The 21,101-nt window shown below is 33.7% G+C and overlaps 1 protein-coding gene and 1 long non-coding RNA gene across 2 annotated transcripts in view; one reads left to right on the top strand and one right to left on the bottom strand.

Annotated features, from left to right (window-relative positions):
* CNTNAP2 (contactin associated protein 2) overlaps nt 1-21,101 on the top strand; it is a 1,164,016-nt gene that overhangs the window by 278,273 nt on the left and 864,642 nt on the right. The window lies entirely within an intron of this gene.
* On the bottom strand, nt 7,832-19,006 carry LOC125180173 (uncharacterized). The gene is made up of 3 exons (XR_007158526.2): nt 18,899-19,006; nt 9,307-9,415; nt 7,832-7,978 (listed from the first exon to the last, which is right to left on the bottom strand). It is a non-coding gene; the product is annotated as an uncharacterized lncRNA (long non-coding RNA).

Below are 21,101 nucleotides of genomic sequence, written 5' to 3'. Positions count from 1 at the left end.
CTGTTACTTAGTTTAGAAAAAGCAGTATTCAGTGGGGGACAGAAAAACATCTTGCCTAACTTTTTGGGTTTTGTTTTATTTTTGTTTAGTTTATTGCATTTATGCATGGCTTTGGGAGTCCTCAGCATGAAAAACACCACATAATTTCACAATTCTATACTACTACAATCATTATTTAAAGAGATGAAACCACTCTATAAGATGGGAAAGTATTTTAATAATCTTTCTAATCTGTATGATGTATTTAGTATTATAGTTCACCTTGTTTGGTTATTATCTTCTATCCCCTAGTATTCAATGTTGATTTAGGAATATGTTCATCTGTTTGCATAATATTAAGAATTTCTATTTCTTCCAGTGTATCTGAGTTAAAGTGCTTTCTGCAAATGTTTTATCCCTAGACTAACTGTATGTTCTGTAAGTATTAAGCACGTCTATGATGTTTATACATTAATTTGGAGAACATCCTGTATGCTTAAGAAGGAATCATGTCTATTTAATGTAAATATAAAATTCAGAATTGAAAAGATTATAATGTCAGACTTTATTTAAAATATTTATTTAAAAGAGCAGTAAAAATGGATGTAGACTTGAAAATAAAAACTTTAATGATCCTTCACAGGATTAAATTATAACTGGAGAAATCATAAACAAATCCACATTTTTATCTTGTTTAAAGGTAAAATAAACTGTAAGTTTCAGTTACAAGAAAAATAATGCTATACTCTTTTCTTGCTGACACTATAATCCGTAAGTAGTGTTACTTTCAGTGAATATGAAAAAGCTGGAGGCAACACTGTAAGGAAGACCTTTAATCATTTTAGGTTTTAGCATGGAAGCCAGAGTCCCTTTCTGAAGCAGTATAAATCATGGTGCTTTGGATTACCCAGATAAAGTGAAGGAAAAAAAAAAGTCTAGACCTTCTGTCCTCCTAAATGAATAAATAAACAAGTAAATCCAAAGATTCCAAAACTTTTTGTTGTTGTTGTTGTTGTTGTTTTTTGTTTTGTTTTGTTTTCAAATAATATTGATTTTCTTTTGGAATAATAATTTTTGAATGTAATTGTTAAAGTTTAATTATAGGTAGTCCTGTTTACATTTAGAAAGAGAATTGTTTCCTGTACAAAACAAAATGTTTCTGTCTAAAATGAAACAGAACTAATCTACTTTTTTTAAATAAGCACAACCTTATTCTGCAGTCATTTCAGAAAATCATTATAAAATTTATATTTTAAATAGCAGAAAATTGTAACATTTCAGAAATTCTTGATTGTTGAGTATGTATAAATTGTTAACCAGCTCTACCTCTGATGACGTCACTTAATATTTTTTACCAGTATTCTAAAAATCTTGTTACATGGGCATAACAGATGCATGGGACTCCGTGGGATTTCTTACAAGGCAAACCAAAACCTTGAGAGACTGCTACTGGCTCATGCAGAGACTCATAATTGAATGTTCTACATGACTTCACCCATTTGCAAAATCTGACTTGTTACAGTTTACAAGGTAATTTAAAATCTTTGTGGAGGGTGAGGTACACTTGCAAACAGAGCAAAAGGGGCTGCTCCAAACATCTTTGTTCAGAATGTCCAGAATTTGTATAAGTAATTACACACCACCCTTTAGTAGGAAGACTGGATTACAGAATGTTTTTCTCCAGGCAAACCAAAGCAAGGTCAGTGAGCACAATGTGCCCAGAGTTCCATTGCATTAGGATTAACACAAACTATACAGGGAATATCTGAAACAACTGTGAATTTCTTCCATTGTAGAGGGAAAAAAAAAAAAAAAAAAGAGGAAGATCAAGTGAGTACTTAGGTGAGAAACACATTTTCTGTACAATGAGGTAAATATTGATGTCTGGGGTAAGAACTGTACATCACGATCTCAAATGTTTATAAAGGAAGGTTGGGTTAATTGTTTGGGTAGAGGGACCTGTGGCTGTTCTGATGTTTCCTACTTTTTGTTAGATGTGATTATAGCCACGTGTCAGTGCTTCTGTGCTTCAAATCAGACCAGGTGATGAGGACTAACTCCAAAAAAGGGCATGGGAGATCTAGAAAGAAGCTGTGGTACTGCGGGGCAGTTTGAACTTGTACAGCTTCTCAAGACCAAGGCATAGTAGTAGAAGGGGAAAGCATAAGGCAAATAGTCTGTACCTCCTAACTCCTCAGTCACCAGTCACTTTGCCTTCACTGTCCTTTTGTCACTGTAATGATTCTGCAGGGGTGGCCTCTGTGACAGGCCCTGCGTGAAGGAAACTTCTTCCTCTCCATTTCATTTCATGGTTTTCATAGAATCATAGAATCATTAAGGTTAGAAAAGACCTCCAGATCATCTAGTCCAACCATCCTCCTACCACCAATATTACCCACCAAAACATGTCCTGAAGCACCATGTCCAACATTTCCTTAAACACCCCCAGGGACGGTGACTCTATCACCTCCCCGGGCAACCCATTCCAATGCCTAATCACTCTTTCTGAGATGAAATTTCTCCTAATTTCCAACCTAAACCTCTCCTGGAGCAACTTGAGGTTGTTCCCTCTTGTCCTATCACTAGTTATCTGCAAGAAGAGGCTGACATACAGCTTTCAACTCCCTTTCAGGCAGCTGTAGAGGGCAATAAGGTCTCCCCTGAGACTCATCCAGACTAAACAACCTCAGTTCTCTCAGCTGCTCCTCATAGCACTTGTATTCCAGGCCCTTCACCAGCTTCATAGCCCTTCTCTGGACATGTTGTGGCCTTACCAGAGCAGAGTACAGGGGGATGGTCACCTCCCTGGTCCTGCTGGCTACGCTATTCCTGATACAAGACAGGATGCTGTTGGCCTTCTTGGCCACCTGGGTACACTGCTGGCTCATGTTCAGGTGAGCATCAAGCAACACCCGCAGATCCTTTTCCTCTGCGCAGCTTTCCAACCACTCTTCCCCAAGCCTGTAGCGTTGCATGGGGTTTTTGTGACCAAAGTGCAGGATCTGTCAGTTAGCCTTGTTGAACATCATCCCACTGGCATCTGCCCATCATTCCAACATGTCCACGTCCCTCTGCAGGGCCTTTCCACCCTCCATCAGATCAACATTTCCCCCCAACTTGGTGTAATCTGCAAACTTACTGAGGGTGCACTAAATTCCCTTCTCTCAATGATTAATAAAGATATTAAATAATCAATAAATACATTAGTTTTATTTTATTGTATGTTCTTTCTGTAATGTAAAAGGAGGAAGAGATCTATGATGCCTTGTTAGATCACAGGTAAGAAAAAACATAGACTTTATGTTTAACATTGATTCCTTCTATTATAATGGATTTATGTGGTAGAACTTCCCTACTAAGTGGCTTGGAGTTGTTTACTTTGAAAGATCAGAGCTGGCAAATAGTCATCGGATCTTCATGAAACCATACTATTGTGCATTTGTGTCATCATGTCTGTATAAAAATATGAATATTAAACTTCCATATTTTGGGACTATGTCTTTGGATCATAAAATATTTCATTCTAACAAGGTCAGTGGAAGTACTGCAGAGGTGCAAAGGTTTGGATAAATTGCCTACAACAAGCTTCTAGTCTTGCTGTATTTAATTTATGGTATTTCTATAGTTTGTGGTGGTTGCACTGCAGTGGGTACACAGATCAATGTACAGGTATGTGGCTTAGCAATAGGTGTGTAAGAAATGTGGATTTATTTCTCTTGACACATCTAAAAACTTTGTAATGAAGGCTGACTTCAACACTACTGCTCCATTCAAGGCCTTCAGCAATTACATTTTAAACAGTGTTTGAAGAACTCCTTTTTCACCTTAAGAAACATTTTTATGAATGTGGAAATGTGCAAGGTTTCTACAGGCAATAAAAAATCGTTAGAATGTGGGGAGAGGAGAGGTAGGAGTTAGGGTAACAATTTTGACAACTCTGAGGAAACTAAATTTATGGAAACAATTTATACAAGCTGATAGGAACTCCTACAGTGATTCTCTACAGAGGGAGAAACTTGTGAGCCAAAAGCCCACATTAGTCAAAGAAGTCTGTTAATCAGCCAAGCATTAAAGATGATATGATTCCATGTAGTCCTGTGAGCACATATATTCCCACTTGGGATCCCAAATCAGTACAGATTTGTAAAATACATATCCATGTAGTGCACAGATTATGGGCTTTTGTCAAATACAGCAATATAACTCTGTTATGATAGAATGATGTATACTACAAGATTAAGCTCAAAATAATCCCATGTTTTGCTTTTCAATTAAAATAAATTATATTACTTCACCTGTATTGTTCATACCAACTCAGAGGTTTTCTCTGGTAGATGGGAAACTTAAAGTGTTCTGTCCAAAAATGACATCTGCAGATACCACAAAACCAAACATCTTTAGTTGTTGAGTAGGATACAGAATTTTCCCACTTAATATAAGAGAACATTATATAAACATAAAAATCAATAAACACCTTGTTAACCTCAGGCACTCAAGGGAAAAATCTGGAGAATAGATAATCCATGCAATGTGTTTTGAAACCAAACAAATCCAAAGTATATTGGATGAGGACATGAAAAGAGATGTGAGAAAAATTAGCCTCCTTTAATCTAACTTTTTCTCGTTATATTAGTTTACACTTTAATCAAAAGTAATTATAATTAATATTTTCCCAAAAATAAATATTTTAACTCCAATTTCATGATATATTAAGATCTCAACATTATTAGACATTAAAGGCTATATCAGAAGGTTTTTCATTACATTTTGTCATTGGATTACATCAATTTGTTGCACATTTGTGTAATTATTATCATTAGAATTGTTAAAATAGTGATATTTTCCCTTGGGGGAAAAGAAAGACATCTTCTCAAATTCTAACAGTCTAACTAAATCTAAGATAAGATAAAAAACAACAAAGCCATCTAGTTTCTTGAGCACCAGAGTAATTTAAAATTATAACTCTTGAATTATGATTAAATCATTTGGTAGGATTTGAGTTTATTCCTTTACATTAGGGAGAAAAGGATTTGTAATCTTTTATATCTAAAGTGATATAATCTGCAGGCATTGTACAGATCTATATCAAATGTCAGGAAAAGTGATTAAAAACCAGACCAGACCAAACCAAACCAAACCAAACCAAACCAAACCAAACCAAACCAAACCAAACCAACCAACCATACAATCAAACAAGATAATACAAACCCCTAAGCATCATGACCTGGCATTATGCAAGATTAGAATAAAGCTGACTGAATAAATTTAACTGCAAAGATATTGAACCAGAAGACTTTTTTCAAACCTGTTTCCATTCTCCCAGCTGGTCTTTGCCTAACATGTAACCCTAGGATTCCTCACTTTGAAATAGAAAATAACCTTCCAGATCTCCTTTATAAAGTATTCTGAAATAAATTCTATAATTAAAAAAGCCTTATTGAGTAGTAATGATACAGAATAACCCTCAGCTTAAATTTCATTTTCTATTACTGCTAACAGAATTGAAAGAACCCCAAAAAAATGAGTCAAATAAAATATCTTGTGGAGGACAAGTGGACAAGTCAGGAAGACACTTGACTTGAGAATTCCCTTCTCCTTTCTTGACTTGAATCTATCACCAAATTCATCTTTGAGACACTTTTGTTCTACAGTCGTGAGTAAAGAGTGATGACATTGATGAAGGAGGATTATAGATAAAGTAGGACTTTCTTATATCTAACTGGTTAGAAGGTTAGTTTTTCTTTTTCTTTTTTTTTTATTTTTTTTTAATTTATGTATAATTATTTTTGAATTTAACAATGTTTTGTTTAATTTTGAATAGAAATAAGCCAAAACAAGAAAAGTTGTGAATATTCTTTCCTAAAAATCAGTGTTTATACTTGTTGGGAACATATTATAATGATTTTGTAATGAAAAATACCCAACAATTTTCCAAACAGAAATTTCCCTCAGGAAAAAAAAATGCATCTTTTGCCTAAAATTTCGTACATTTTATACTGAATATTAAGGTTTCTGGAAGGAGTAGTGGAGTGGTAGTCTGAATTCAGTTAAAATGTTTTGAACTTTATCCAGTGACCAAAGTATCAAATTAGGTCTCCTCTTAAACCATTGTCTTCTGGGCATAGTAGTCAGCTTTCCATTTTCTCCTGTGGGCTTGACTCCAGGCAGATTTCATGATTCTATAGTGAATCCAGTGCACAAGTATAAATATATAAATATGACATAGTCTGGCTACTAGCCTGACAGATATGGGAAGAATATCTGGGAATATGGATCTGAAGGCATTTTTTTTCCAGGGTAATGTTTTTCTGTATAAATAAATAAATATATATACATATATATTTAAACTGAAAGGGTTTAATCACTTCAGTGAAATAAAATAAAGCAGTTCAGCTTGAGAAATGTCTTTCTGGTTGAGTTGTTTTGATGGGAACTGTTTGAAATATTCTGTCACTTTAAAAAAATATATTCTTATGAATTTGCATTCTGGTATTATCATTATTTTTTAATGCTCCATTTCTCACTTCACTTTTAGGTAGAAATAAACAGATTCTGAAGTACTATTCCACCAAATGCTCTCAGTCAGTTGTCTAAAACTTTATTTATCAGCACAAAAGTTTTCTTTGCCAGTTCTACATGCAATAGCATCTACCAAGGTACAACAGAAAAGTATAGAATAAAAGACGTTATTAATTGTGAACCATACCAAAATGATACTATTATGTGAACTGTTTGCTGGCTGTATTGCTTCAGCCAAGAGCTGTTTGTTTTTTTCTTAATGCAGCTTATCCCTTCACTGAAGTAATGGAAAAATCATATTTAGCAAGGAAACTGTGACAGAATTGCTAAAGAATGCTAACATAGACATTTGTTTTACTCTCATTTCTTGAGAGCAGCAATAAATAAAACAGAATAAACAGTCTAAGTGTTTTTGGAAAGTGTCTTTTGGATCCAGATCTTGAAGAGACTAACACACTAACATGTATGTTAGTATATAAAATTCAGTGTAAGTAGTCTTATCTGTAAAAGCTACTGATTATTTTGCACGAATTTAAATTCACACCTAAAATATGGACATAGGTTTGGGATATGTGAGTTTTAAATATTGCTGGTTAATAAAGGCACCTCAACTGGAGTGCTGAGTACGGATATTTTTCCAAAACTAGATATGATTGCAGATGGAAAAGGAGATAAGCAATACAGATGTCTTGATGTTTCATTTTAGTTATTCAGATCATAAATATAAACCTGTTTCCTAAACAAATAAAAGATCTGTTTACCTTCCAAATGAAAGCAGTCTGTCCTTTGTTTTTGATTCCAGGTGTGTGAAAAAAAAAAATGGTTAATGGGAGTAAAACAAACAAGCAAAAAACACCATCAGACAGGTTTAATTCTAAAAAGCCCATGAGCTTTAGATTTGAAACAAATTAAATAATGTTTCCTAAAAAAAAGTAATTGAATTGAAACCCTTAAGTAAATCAAATGTGTACTACCAGATCCTAGTAGTGAATTCTGCCTGTAAGTGCCTTTTCCAATACTCAGCACACTGAGACATTACTAGAAGCTAGAAGCATGAAAACAATTCTGTCTTATGAGTTGTAGTGCTGCACTTGCATCTCATGACTTACATATTGAATGATGAGGGGCTTTTTATCAGTCACAGAGCAAGCAGAAAATTGCAAAATTATTTTTCATTTTCTTCAGAAGATATTTTTTCATGCACACTGTTCTAGAACTTCAAGTACTTATCCTCACACTTCCATCCACAAACAGTATCAGCAGCAAACAAAGAGTGCCTTATCAAAGCAGCAGTTCATAATAACAAATCCATTACAGCTTTCAAGCTACTTACCAAAAAGTCAGACAATAATCATTCAGTATGTGACTTGGGCTGGGGAAGAGTGGTGAATAATGGAGAAAAGTAAAACTTTATGTCTTTTGCAGGAGATGGAAGAAATCACTCAAAGTGTGGATTTTTATGAATCTGTTTTTTCTTAACCTGTGAGCAAAAGGAGTGGGTAGTGCAAATGATGTCATTTTAAGGCAGCACACTCTGTTTATACACTTTACTTCCATTTGTCTGAAGATGCTACTAATAAATACAAAATGCTTTTATCTAAAGAAATAAAGAATACCAGTCAACTATGAAAATCCCATGCAATTCCTCGGAAAATTAGCAGCAGTAAGCTTTCTTTTCAGTGTTTTCATGGCCAAATTTATACTTCACTGCTGCTTCACTAATACTATGGTAAACAAGAAAAGTAGACAAAAGCTGTCCAGTGAGCCATCCTCTGCTTTGGCCTAAACAAAGCTTTTCTGCTTTCAGAGTTTTGCAGAGGATGGAAATGTATTACCTGCAGAAGCTTTCTATCTTAAAACATCTTGATACATCTGCTTTAATTAATATAATGTCAGAATTTTTTACTAATAAGTTCAGTCTTCAGTGAATGAGAATTATAAAAAGGGGCTTACCTAAATCCTTTATTGCCAAAATACCTTTATTGCTAAAAGATGAAAAAGAATTTGTAGCTGTCTATGTATTTTATTTGTGTCATGCTATTAAGATCTAGTGGAAGAAAAAATTTAATTTATACTAAAACAACAATGATAAAGAAACAAACCACCAACAACAGAAAAGCAGCAAACCACAAGTGTTTGCAACAATTGCTTAGATTTCATTAATTTTTCATTTGTGAGAAACAGTAATTATTTGCTGAAGTTAATTTATCACTGAAGTCAGTTATCAAAGCCAAAAATCTATTTTTGTTTTAAAATCCCTCAACAGTTAATATATACTAAATTAGTATAGATGGAATTTTAATACTGAAGATAATTCATAACATTCTGTATTTGGTTGTATCTTCATGTAATCTAAGTACTTTAAACTTTCTTTCTAATACAAGATTGGTAAAAAATTTTAATGATTGATTTTCTTGAGAGTAATGTCATTTTTTTTCTTACCTTTTCTTACTAATAGCTTTGCTAAACTGCATTAGCTGTAATGAACTACATTTCAAGATCTAGTCTGTCTTATCTCTATGAACATTAGTATAATTTATAACTTTTAGCTTGACTGAATTTAGAATTTTTACAGACACTAGCTGATTTTACTTTTTTTTTCTGTATATATTTTGGTAGATGAGTGTATATATAAAAGAAACATGACTAGTAGCATATGTATAAATATGTAAAAATATAATGTACTAATAGCACAGTTTTCAGGCCTTCCGGGTAGCTACCTTTGATTAGTGTTTGTTTGATTGTTTGTTTTTGTTTTTTTGATTTTTTTGTTTATTTGTTTATTTGTTTATTTTGGGTTGTGCTTACTCTTTCTCAAGGTCAATCAGTAAGAGGATTTTCCTTGCACTTGCTTGGGACAGTCCCATTTCAAACTCAAGACAGCAGTATATGTGCTCTTCACAGTAACTGTTTCTCCCTGGAAAAATAAGATGAATAAATTAAAATATACAGTGCTTTAAAATGTATTCACAATGCATTGTATAAGAGAATTATATAATTAGGTTGGAAGAACGTATATGTATTTGAACATAGACGAGTAAGCTACTTTCCCGTCATACATTTCTTTATATAGAGAGTTAAGGGTTCCCTTACTTCTCTTTGTGTGGAATGATGAATGTATCAGGCTCTGAGACACATATTAAATAAAGTAATTTAAAGCTATTATGATTTCTAAAAATTGACAAGAAAACAAAAAAGTTAAAGTATTACTTTACCATTCCTTGCAGCTTCCCATGTAAATACTGCTGTGATTGAGAATCTAACATTCTTTTCTACCTTGTGATGCTTTGATGCAGTATCCTACTGCATGAGGAAATCTGTCCTCTTGAGGCAAATAATGTCTCAGAGAAGTGTGTTCTGCTCTTTATTAGAAGGAATGGTATTATAATGGTGTTATAGCCTGATTTTCAACTTAAAGCTTTGTTTTCAGTACTGCTCAAAATTAGCAGATTGGAAGAAGATAAATAGAATTTGACTATATTTACAATTAATACGTATTTAAACTTTATCTGGAATAAAAATATTAGTGATTAGAGCCTTCATTTCAAGAAATTGATGTGCATAGTAAACACAAAACACTTAGGTGAATTTCTATGTGACATACTGCTTATTCAGCTACTTCCTAGAGGTGTAAAGAGGGTGGGTATCTTCATAGATTCCCATGGATTTTAATTTATTTATTTATTTTGTTTTCCCCTCAATTTGTTCCAGCAGGCAAATTGTACCAGTATTTGTTGAGTGTCCTGTTTGACTAACAGCGATGAGTTCACTGCGTTAATCGTGGATACTCAGTTGTGCCAAAGCATTTGTTTCATGGCTGCACTGGGTTTCCATCTCACTTCATGCACTTGATTAAGTGTCACATTTTTGCTTAGGGTAAACAGTGTTGCCACTGAAGGTAGTGTGGAAGCTGTTCCAGGTTTGCTGATATCAAACATGTGCTGATTAACAGTATTGGAGATTAGTTGCAGAGAGAGAAAATAAAGGAATTTTATTTTAGTTGAATAGTACTCACATCTAATTCAGTATTTCAAAGGGGAGACACTCTATTTTTATTTTTCTAATTATTCCATTTTCTAAAGTGTGCAATAGTAGGTTTCCTCTAGACAATTCTGTATGCAGTTTTGGTATTTTCAGAATGAATAGATTATTTGACTATGTATTAGTTGTAGATTATTGTCCTTATGCCATTTCCATCTAAACTAACATTTTGACTACCTACTTGTCAGTCTAAGTGATATCTGAGGTGAAAAAATTAACCATAACACCAAAAAGAATAAAGATTAATGTATGACCATTAATCTTGATTTAAATTATTCTCAGAAATGTACTGCAAACACAGATCTTGAAAATACCTTCTATTTTTTTTTTCAGTATAATGAATCAGACCTCATTTAATCATTCTGTTAATAAAATATACACCAAAAGAGAGCCCAGCTCATTTTCCGAAAGATATATTTGTTTTACTATACTAACAACAACAGAACACTCACTGTAGCATGTTTAAAGAGAAGTAGGCCTTTTGCTAATGAGTTGGGAGTTTTGCAACCGTACTTCAAGCCTAAATCCATGTTAGTAAGTTTTAATCTCACTGCCCTTTCCTTCCAGCTCTTGCAAAAATGAATCATAGAAACTCATGCAAAACAATACCTGCTGCCCAGCTGAGTTATTTTCAAAGTAACTCAGCTGCAGTCATGCCCTGCTTTCAGAAGGAGCTTTGCTTTCATTTACACCCAAAGCCAGAAATCTTATTCCAGGAGCTAACTGTCCATTATCATTTTGTGGACACACATATATCCATATGTGGCATCCAGATGTCAGCAAGAATTACTTCGGAATCATCTTTATTTAGTGCTAGTATTTTTAAAAAAATGCATTTTGAAATAGTTGTTAACATTAGTAATCAGGTAGTAGATTCTGAAACATGAAGGATTAACTGTGCAAAGACCACCCAAATAGGCAAAGTTATTACAAAGCTTAATATAATTCCATTTTCCCTGTGGAACTTTTATCAGTATTTCTCTTGTACTGTGCTGGTTAGTAACATCAGGACATAGATAAGACAAGATAATAAAAAGTATTGGAAAAAAGCCCAGCATTGTAAAATGTTTTGGGTTTTGTTTGTTTGTTTGTTTGTTTGTTTATTTTGTACATAGGGCAAACCAGAAGAAGAACTGAGTTACAAGTCAGTAACAAAACTTTCCTTAAGAAATAATTTCCAAAGAAAGAGATGAAATGAGCAACAAAAGGCAAGACAAGGAACAAACACCATATCATAGTGAAAAAACATTGAGATGGATTTTGCCATATTTTTTATCTTTCTTTTTCATAAGTCTTTAATGAGTCAGCTGAGTTCCATGTATACTTTTTCCATGTATACTTTTATTGTTACCCTACTTACTGATGATTTCATTATGTGTGTGTAACATCTCAGGTGGAATAGAAGTTGATGAAATAGAGAAATTAAAGCAAATTTGAGTAAGGAAGAAAAACACATAGTTAAAATGGTAGGAACAAATCAAAAGAACGTGTTTCCCAAAGTTTCTAGCAAGACTGTGTTGCTAGTGCTTTGGTTGTACATTCTGCTCTTGCCATCAACTTTACCTGTTTTTTGTTTGTTTGTTTGTTTGCTCTGTGTGTCTGTATGAACTGATTTTAAATCCATCTCTTGGATGGAAGAATATACATGCAGACAAAGGTGTCTCATTCACAGAGATCAGAAAACACGTATTTCTGTAGAATTTTGTTAGCACTATGTTACCTTAGGTAAGCATACATAATTAATTGTAGCTGTTTTGGATAGACATTAACAATCTAGAAAAAGAAAAAAAAAAAAAAAAGTATGCCAAAGAATGGCAGTCCTTCATTTTCTTTCATGTGAACAAATTTGAGTTCATGTTTGTAAACATTTTGTTATCTCCTCATCTTAGAAGATGTCTGGAAATCTTAAGGTGCACAGGAGCAATTTTTGCTAGTAAATCCAAAATAAATCAAAATTTTGGTTTTGGACAAGTTCCTGACATTTCACATGACATTTCAGTGTCATGCAACATTTTTACATTATCAGACCTCAAGAAATTAGACATCATCTAACTTAAAACACAGATAAGATGGGGTCCTTGAAAACTGCTGGCACGAAACCCACTCCTGCTGACCATGTCTTTCTTTGTGAATAAAATTTGTGTCCAGTAAAACATATGTATGCCCAAAAACAAACAAGAAAAAAAAAAAAAAACACAACAGAAATTAAATTCTGCAGCCTGTGTGAATCCCACTGCCCATTATTTTGTCTCTTAGAAAACAATTTCCTTCTTTCTATGTTCTTCTTCCTTCCTTTGCCTTTTGCTTTCCTCTCTGCCCAAACTCTGGAAGAAAAAAGAACAAGCCCCCACACCAAACCGTAACAGAGTGAAAATCTACTGATAGCTCTCATGATGTCTTTTTTTTTTTTTTTAAATGCATTCCTGGAAATAGTTGTTCATAAAATTGAACTTCAGTTGTCACAATTAGAAATTTTGAAAGGTCTTCTATTATTAAATTAGAGATGATCACAAAATATAAGTTTAAAGATGTTTCCTAAATTCTTTATCTGTACATTCATTCATGTGACATAGACTCAATGTTTATTTCAATTCACAATTCTCTCACTTAGCACTGAGGGAATTCAGTACTTACACACGTCATCAACTAGATGACCTGGACAATGAATTCCCCTTTTTTTTTTCTTTTTTTTTTAAATAAATAAATAAAAATAATTTAAAAGAAAGAAAGAAAGAAAGAAAGAAAGAAAGAAAGAAAGAAAGAAAGAAAGAAAGAAAGAAAGAAAGAAAGAAAGAAAGAAAGAAAGAAAGAAAGAAAGAGAAAGAAAGAAAGAAAGAAAGAAAGAAAGAAAGAAAAAGAAAGAAAGAAAAAGAAAGAAAGAAAGAAAGAAAGAAAGAAAGAAAGAAAGAAAGAAAGAAAGAAAGAAAGAAAGAAAGAAAGAAAGAAAGAAAGAAAGAAAGAAAAGAAAGAAAGAAAGAAAGAAAAAGAAAGAAAGAAAAAGAAAGAAGCAGGTATAATGATCATGCTTAAATAACTCAAAGTACACACAAAGTGCTTTGACAGTGTAACTGACATGTAATTACTTGGTATTGCTGTAGTAGCTGGTCAAACATCTGTATGTTGCCTGATCAGTTTGTTTCTATAGATAAGAAAATAATTCAGTTTCTATGGCCCATTCATTCCTAGCTGTTTTTTAAGACTGCCAGCAAAAGTAACAGTTGTGATTATACAGACAGCTGTCTACTAGGACTTGGCCTGAAACCATCAGTTTTTAACATATAGCCATTGAACAGCTGTTAGATATTATAGTTACAACTAGCTCAGAATATATTTGAGTCTATGACTGGGGTGTCAAAATGTACATGCAGAACTGTTGGTGCTCTGAGCCATTCAGTAGCCTAGAAATTAATTTTGGGAGCTTTATTAATTTTTTGGAGAGGGAGAAAGAATAACAATCTTAACAGAGGTTTCATCTGCTGCTGTTGTATGTATATATGTCAAAGACAGAAAAAGGTGCTTTAATCATATCCTGTCAGCTTAACTGTAAGGCATTTTTATTTCCTATTTTTCTGGGAAAATATATACAGTATTGTACCACACAATCACAAAGTGCCAAATAGGAAAACTTGCAGAAAACTGTTGCCATGGTCTAGATTTTGAGCAAATTTTGAGGGGAAAAAAATAAAATAACCTAGACATTTTCATCTTCAAAAGTCAAACCTGCCATTATATTTATGGCTTTGTTTAGATTGTCTCTCTTTTTCTCTTTCTTTTCTCTTTCTCTTCTCTCTTCTCTTCTCTTCTCTTCTCTTCTCTTCTCTTCTCTTCTCTTCTCTTCTCTTCTCTTCTCTTCTCTTCTCTTCTCTTCTCTTCTCTTCTCTTCTCTTCTCTTCTCTTCTCTTCTCTTCTCTTCTCTTCTCTTCTCTTCTCTTCTCTTCTCTTCTCTTCTCTTCTCTTCTCTTCTCTCTTCTCTTCTTTCTTTTCTTTTCTTTTCTTTTCTTTTCTTTTCTTTTCTTTTCTTTTCTTTTCTTTTCTTTTCTCTTTTCTTTTCTTTTCTTTTCTTTTCTTTTCTTTTCTTTTCTTTTCTTTTCTTTTCTTTTCTTTTCTTTTCTTTTCTTTTCTTTTCTTTTCTTTTCTTTTCTTTTCTTTTCTTTTCTTTTCTTTTCTTTTCTTTTCCTTTCTTTTCTTTTCTTTTCTTTTCTTTTTTTCTTCTTTTTCTATTTTTGTGCATCTCCATCTAGAGTTTACAAAGAAAATAGACCTGCTGTGATGTGAACCCCAAAGGAAAGATATGCTGTCTTTGTAATATACTGAAATGTCAGGAAATCATTTATTGAGCCACTGGTGCCTTTAGTTGCTGGTTATTATTTGTGTTCCTGTCTGGTAATGTGTGTGTTTGTAGATCAATTATCTCAAGAGCTCTTTGGAGCTATAAGGTCATCTTTCGCATATTAGTCAGATACTTCTCTGCAGACATGCCAAGTAATACATTTTTCTTCCAGGACTTAATAGCTCATCCATCCAAGTAAGTGAAGAAAGGGAGTGTCTGATGATGGTAAGACTCTCAGTGGTTTAGCTTTGCAGTAGCTTGCAAACATTACTTGTGAGATGGAATACATAAGGGATACCTAAATTACAAGTGGTTAAGTTATGTACAGCAAGTTAAAGCAATATGATAACATTTCATCTTGATAGAAGAATTTCTACTGAGAACTGCTCTAAAATCACCTCTAGTTAACACCAGTTTTCTAATGTATAAATTTGTAAGAATAGAGGATTGCTTCTGATGTGTACTATTGTGCAACTGATACTCTGACAGGATTGATTCTTAATCCACTGACGGTTTGAAAGTTGACCTCAGGTACGCCTGCTGCCATGCTAACATGTTAATTGAAGCATGGAATTCTCAAATCTGATGGGTTTGATGCAAGAAGGGATGGAGAAGTCTAAAAGTAGGAAAAAGGGCACAGAACAATTGAGAGTGGAAATGGCAGGGGACTATCCCAGTTAATATCTACATTAGGAAGTACAGCTGGCCAAGATGGGTGGGGCTAGAGACCAAAACAGCTGTTGCTGAAAGCTTGAGCTCAGCACTCTCTGTTTTCAGGACTTTTGTTTTGGACTGTCTCTCAACTGACTTCACTGACAAAGTGATTGTATTTAGTGGGGCATCTTTCACTGTAGCTCAGTCTGAAAGTAAATGAATTTGTATGCTCTAAGACCATGCCACAATGTAAGTGGGGCAGTTCTGGGGTTCACTCAAAAAGTGACTGAAGTGCAAATGCAGACCTTCCGTAAAAGCAGGAGAATGGGGAATACTGAAGGAAGAGGTGTCTCTGAAGTTGTTCCTCTCCTTTACTTTCGTGACTTTTGCTCCCCTGTCTTTAGTACCTGCATGCCAATTTAAATCATCTCCTTAAGATGAATACTGATTCATTTTTTCTTTTGGCACTGCAACAGGAGAGGTAGATAACTCATTCATATTATGTATTGCCAAACAGACTCACATAAGAAATGGAAAAGGTTTTCCTTTATTTATTTTATTTTATTTTATTTTATTTTATTTTATTTTATTTTATTTATTTTATTTTATTTTATTTTATTTATTTTATATTTCTTTTTTTCTCCTGCCTTTCTGAATCAGAGACTGTTTAAAGACATGACTTGCAGCTCTAAGGAAAAGTCTTTCAATGCTTACTTTATTTGTATGTGAGCCTGTAGTTAGAGTTATCATGACTTGTGCTGAACTGTGACATTAGGCAGCCAACAGTGTGAGAATGGTGGTGCCAGAGAAAGAACAAGCAAACAAAACCCCTGTATTTTGCCATGCTATACATAATATCTATGTATTTCAACCAGGGACTTATGGGCAAGGGAAAGAAAACTATAGGAAAGTTGATGTATAGTCAAATTACTTGTATTTGCTGCCTCTGGTATTTTGTTTTAGTGGGAACTTCACTTGTGAACAAATTCTGAAAAAAAGAAAAAATCCTTTTTTATTGCCTTCTTGAATTTAACCCTTGAAATCTTTAATGGAATGTATATTGAAATTTAAAAAAAAAAAAAAAAAGAGAAAAGAGAATTTTGAAGGAAGATTATTCAGTAATCATTCATGTAATCTGAAAACATAATAACAGAATTTAGAGGGTACATAACTGCAGATTGGATTCAAATTTTCATATGCTCAAAAGATTTTAAAGAAAAGTCTTGTAAGTATCGTGGGGAAAAGGGATGGAACAGAACCAGGAAGCAAAAGAAAACAAAGCAACAATATTTGCAAACAATATTTGTGGTGCTAGACTACTAAATTCAGAGTTTCTGCCAGTTTCAGCCCTTTCTGATATGTATTTATAGAGGCTACTCAGGGAAAAAACTGATCTTGTTTAGGATCTTTATTCTGGATGCAGCCAAAAGCTAATTTGCTTTGAGGGCTTTGCTTCACTGAATTACATTTTTCAAAAGAAAATTAATATGAAATAATAAAATAATTGTTAAAGTGGAAGTAAATGAGTGAAACATACCAATAGAGGAAATAGAGCAGATGACTTCTGAAGTTAGTGGGATAACTCCAATTTTAATTGCATTAATCTAATTGTTGTTAGACTGGTGATGGGATGGTACTTTCCATTCTGTAGGAGAAGATTAGCTTAGAGAAATGTAGTACTTGGAAATGTGGTCATGCAATCCAAATAAAGGTCATAAAAAGTGACTTAATTTGAACAATTAATAGTTCAAATATACCTAGGAAAATTCTTTGGTGTATATTTGTAAGGAACAGAAATTCTAACCCTAAATATTTTCTCCTTTTGGAGATGAGTCAGGAGTTTGGAGATGATAAATATTTCTGTTCTGCTGATCAATTATCTAGTTGTTAAGTTCATCAAATATTTCTGAAAATAAACTCATCAACTGGAAGAAAAACCCTCAGCTTGCACCATGTTTAATGAATAGGTCAAAACCTAGTAAGTATTAATAATTTTCTCAACATTGAAAACTAGGAAGTCCCCAGCTAGCAAAGTCTTACAAAGGTGTTGACATCTACGAGTATCTATGAGTAATGCCCAATTCTGATTAATGGGATTTGCTGAATGTGTCAATATGGACTTATATCTCATTCTCTAAAGTCTTTTGAGAATTTCTTTTATGGATAGAACTACCTTTGACACTAAAGCAAAGAAGTGGAAGCAGAGATTTTGATTTATGACAAATTAAGTTTTTAGTTGAAATACTTAATGCTTATCTCCTTTAACGTCATCTGAAGTTTGCTTCAGAGAAAATTTGTAGCTAAAATAAGATGTAAACAAATTCCAACTAAGAATGTAAAGTGCACAAAAATGGTGGTTTTATAGAAGCAGCAGACAGAATTTTAAATTGGGTTGTTACGTCGAAATTATATTTTAAAGTCTCTTTGGAATCCTATGCACAGAGATCAAAAACATTACCAACCAAGACAAAAGGCTGACAGTAGGGAGGAATGGCCACCATGAGCACATGAAAGCGACAATAAGAAAAGTTAAATCATCGGGGGAATACGGTTGTATTATTTTTTTATTGAATCCTTGCTTTTTTATGTGTAGGTTGCAGGTGCATATAAGTACTTAGAAGGCTCAGCTTTCAACAGAAATTAAAACATTTTTGATAAGAGAAACTTAGTTGTCAAGTCATTTTTAATTTCGTTGGTGTATTTGTTTACTTTTTCTTCTCACTAAAATGTTTCTTTTAGTTCTTTTGCAATTCTCTTATGCTTTGATGTCTCCTGCTTATAAAGATGACTAACTTAATCCAAGCGTTGCTTGTAAAACCACCAAACAATCTGTACATTAACAATGAAACAGAAATATGGTATCTTCAATTTAAATGCCAAAACACTACTACAATGATACAGAGTTCAGTTATGCAATATTTTCTTTCTGTGTGTAATCAGCCATCATCCCTGCCTTTTGTGCTCTCTAGTTTGTATAACACCCACCTCAAAGAGAACTATGCATACACATTTTAAAAATAAATTATAAGGCATGTATTAATTAAAGTAATATCATATGATGTTTTAATGACACCTACGTTCTTTTATCAGAACGTATATATTTGCCCTCTGTATCCTTCCTGCTGGGGACTTTATTGGTATTACAAAAAAAATATTGTTTGTAACTGTTGCTCATGCTGATCATGAATTCAATAGGGATCAGCTCCTGCCAATAAAGGCTGCATATTTATGCTATTGATTTGTGAGGGAAGGAAGCTGAGGGCTTTTTATATTGTGCTATAAAATTAATAAATAATGATTCATGAGAACAGCATCCTGCGGCTCACTGGTGAGCAGTAATTTGATATGAGGGTCATATTGTTATTCTAAATGTACATGGTATTCAATAACAGAGGAGAATATTGTTGCAGTACCACTGAGAACAGTCCTAACTTCTGTGCTATGGGATTTGCTCTCTGATGAAGCGGGGAGGTGGAGCAGCAGGAAGTAGGCCGCGTTTCCTTATTGCCTTCTCTCTCTGGGGTCACTTCCTTTCTCCGGCAAAATGGTGAGGCGCTATATGCATAGATGTGATGGGAATCATCAGGAGAGGAGATAGGAGAGGAAGTCTTATGAGGAAGTCCCATTATCTTCACTGGCTAAGGTCAGAAGGAGAGAGTACAATATCAGCTCTTCCACAGCTTCCTCTGAGCTTTTGTCACAGGTAAAATTCACTAGAGACCACCAATCTGATTCTGCTATTGAGTGGGAAGTTAGGAAGAAAAAGGACATAAATGTTTTCAGATCCCAGCAGAAACAGTGGTCTCTTTTCCAAATAATATGACAGTGTTATAAGTGGAAATTGTATTCTGAAACCTTTTACTTATTCTGGTATTGCTTAGCTTTTTCAGAACAATGATTGTACCTATCCTTAATACAGCCCTGATTCAATTATCTCTCAAGCAGAAATTTATTTGACAGAGGTTATCAAAATCTTGGCTTCAGAGGTACAAATAGTTCAGAGGCACAAAAAATAAATAAATGATAATAATAATAATAAAAAGAGATACAAAAAAGAGGTACAAATACTCAGAAGACATTATAAAATATATTTAAGTTGGAGAAAGATTCACGGGGTGGTTTAAATTTGGCTGTGTTAGAAATACATATTTTAACTCAGTTTTGAATCATCAGAATGTTTGTCAGCACTGCCACCCAATATGGTTTTACAGGGTATTGTGTCATAGATTCATTTGTTTCAGCAGTTACTAGCTCCTTTAAATTTCTGAAGAGTAAATAGATTGGAGTGTTTGAGTGATGGCAATGTAGCATAAAATAAACTTAGAATACTGATATTCCCAGGGTGATTTGTATTAGCAGAGGTTTGCTACTTCACATTACTGTCAGATCTTGAAGATCACAATGTGTAAATCACATCGGTGGGAGAGCAAGGAAACTTGTATGTAGAAGACAGCTATGGACTTAAGGAGCCTTAGTGACTCCAGTGCTTTTAGTTCAACCTAAAAAATTTAGATGCTCGGTGTCAGCCTCTGAATCTGATGCCTGAGGAAGCTGTGCTTGTAGTGAACCAGAATTAAAGTTGAAAAGTGAATGAATAGAAGGAAAATGTAGCAGCATAGTAGGTATGTGTGCTTCAAAACTAATAATAACACTGTAACTGGTTATATTTGACAGGTTTCTTGTTCAAATGACCACCTTTGATACCTGACCTATTTTAGTGAAATTGAATTTCTCTCAGTAATATTTTCTCTGGTCGATTTCTAGACTATAACTTGTATACCTTGCATACTTCTAAATCTCTGTGCAATTCGTCCTTGGTAATTAAACTTTGCTATTGGCTCTGGTAGATAAACTGCAGAATGAGTAAAAGCATTACTAGTACAGTATGTCACTACAGAATAGTAGTGGGTTGACTACTACAGAATAGTAGTAGTTGACTAGAGTGAGTGAGACAGATTGTCTTTGTGGTGTAACAATTGTGGTGTAACAATGGCCAAACATTTACATTCCCTGCAGCAAAGCCTAGAGCTAAGGAGTCATCTTCTCAGCACAACAGCTGTGGTTAGAAGCTTGATCTTTTTCTATTAAGTGCAATTGGGAGACTAATGTTGACATAAAATGTTGAAGGTCACCACTGTTCTGTTTTTGTTTTATTCATAAAAAAAAATTCCATCAGTACGTGCAGGTTGACAAGAATCTAGTTCTTGCTGTAAGCTGGCAGTCTAGAAATCAGATAGGAACCTCACTGAAGCTCTGGATGCTTATCTGAATGAAATAAATGAATGCTTTGAGTTTTACACAGTAGCAGATTCAACAATGCTGATGAAGTATTGACGTAAAAGAAAAAGTTGAAAAGTTGTCCCATATTCAGGTTATTGTCAAACATAAACTATATTTGCCATGAGGAGAACCACAAAGATAAATATAAATCATAGAAAGGAAGGCACCAAATTAACTACATAAGTGTATTTAATGTCTCTTCCTTTTCAAACTATCTTCTAACTGTACAATATCCTACATTACAATTTTGCCCTTTTTTTTTTTTCTGGAACTTTTTGCCAATTCATGCTTTTCTCTG

This window comes from Anser cygnoides, chromosome 2 (genome assembly GCF_040182565.1).
Source record: "Anser cygnoides isolate HZ-2024a breed goose chromosome 2, Taihu_goose_T2T_genome, whole genome shotgun sequence".
Taxonomy (NCBI): domain Eukaryota; kingdom Metazoa; phylum Chordata; class Aves; order Anseriformes; family Anatidae; genus Anser; species Anser cygnoides.
Note: the sequence above shows the minus strand (reverse complement) of the source record. Positions and strands in the feature narration are given on the sequence as shown.